The following is a 2045-nucleotide window of genomic DNA, read 5'->3' as shown; positions in this document are numbered from 1 at the left end:
ACGGAGCAAATCACACTTGACACTTATGTTTATTTAGAAAATAATGCAACAATGTAGAAAAGAGGGGAAATGATTTCAGATTTTTCCATCTTTGAAAAATGAGGCCAAGCCTCTAAATTTATAGACAAAGGAAGGGTGATATGGAGAGGTGCAATCCAAAAGGTGTATGCCTCTTCCATTTTCCATTCACACCCATTTAATAAAAACGCAACAATCCCCCACATGAATGGGGAATGGACATATGTGAAAAAACATGCATGAAAATACTGTGTGATTCACAAGTAAGGATTAAGCGCATCTGGATAAGTAGGTTTCCCTTTGAACTTTCCGTAGTGAACTTATGTCGGATATACTCGGTCAATCGGTAAAATTGATATCTTTGAATCGTCGAGCTTTGGTGTATACCCAGACAATCATTAGTCACATAATCAACCCTTAACTGTCTTTGGTTCTCATTGTTGTGTTCGTTTCAGCCATGAACACCACCTGGTTCATAAGTGCGTAGAGAACTGGCCTTACAGAATTCTCCTTGAAGCGGCTTACACTTCACAATGACGCGGCTTACACTTCACAATGACTTGTCCTCGGCCACAATGACTTGTCCTCGGCCATAGTCACATTCCCCTCGATAATCTTTCAACTACCTCTCTAGTTAGGCCTTTTATAAGTGGATCCGACACATTATCGCTTGACTTTACATAGTCAATTATGATAATTCCCCTAGAGAGTAGTTGCCTAACGGTTTTATGTCTTCGTTGTATATGACAAAATTTTCCGTTATACATAATGCTCCCAACCCTTCCTATTGTCGCTTGACTATCACAATGTATACATATAGGTACCAAAGGTTTGGGCCAAAATGGAATATCTTCCGAGAAATTCCGGAGCCATTCAGCTTCTTCACCGGCCTTCTCTAAGGCTATAAACTCAACCTCCACTGTAGAGCGGTCAATGCACATTTATTTGAACGATTTCCAAGACATCGCTCCTCCACCGACTATTTAGAATTGGTTGAACCGGTGATCTAATTTGTGTCACTATACCCCTCTATTATCGAGAGATGCTTATTGTAGTGCAAAGCATAATTTGGAGTATACTTCAAATACTTCAAAACTCGTCTCATTGTCATGAAAGTTCAATGCAAACTTTCTTATGTTGTAGATTAATACGTCTCGACTTTCGATTGCATATCAGATTATTGACTACACTTAACGTAGAAATAATATATTATAACAATAACAGGAATGATTGGCATCAGTTGTGTCACAACCTTTTAATATAACACATATCGCAATCACTCCTCCATTTTCAAGTATTTGTATGCTATTTATTCATACGTCTATATGATATGCAAATCATAGCACCTTCATATATGAAACAAATCCAACTTGGAATGGAATTTGGTCATGTTCATCGGTTGGTTCACCTTATTATAGACCAACGTACTAATATATTTGTTCATGAACGGTCATGTTTATACAAAACATGTAAACACACTTTTCATGAAAAGTCACTGTAACGACCCGACTTGTCATTTTAAGAACTAGCGCCCCGTTCAGCAGCTTAAGACCCCAAGAAGCTTCATAATGTGCATTAAGACCCGCATGTATGGTCAAGTTAGGTTTTCGTAAGATTCGGAGTTAAATTTAAAGAAAAATCAAGATCTTATTTTGAAGCTCAAATGGAAAGAGTTGACCGAAGAGTTGACTTTTGATCAAACGACCCCAAAATGGAATTTTAATGATGTCAATAGCTTCGTATGGTGATTTCGGACTTACGCGTGTGACCGAATTTGGATTTGGAAGTCCATAAGACAATTCGGCGCATTTTGGCGAAGTAAGAAAGTTGACATGTTCTAATTATATGATTTCATATGTGGAAAAGGTCTATTACCATGATGGATACCAATTGGATATGATAGCAAGTGTACGAGGCGTACTATAAGATATATGGGGTCTAAAGAAAGTCCTAAGTCTAAGCCAAGTTGGATAATTTCATAATAGACTAAAGTTGCAAATGAGTACGCACAAGACCTCACTTTGGAC

This window comes from Nicotiana attenuata, unplaced genomic scaffold, assembly GCF_001879085.1.
Source record: "Nicotiana attenuata strain UT unplaced genomic scaffold, NIATTr2, whole genome shotgun sequence".
Classification (NCBI taxonomy): domain Eukaryota; kingdom Viridiplantae; phylum Streptophyta; class Magnoliopsida; order Solanales; family Solanaceae; genus Nicotiana; species Nicotiana attenuata.
The sequence above is the reverse complement of the archived record's forward strand: the minus strand, read 5'-3'. Positions refer to the sequence as shown.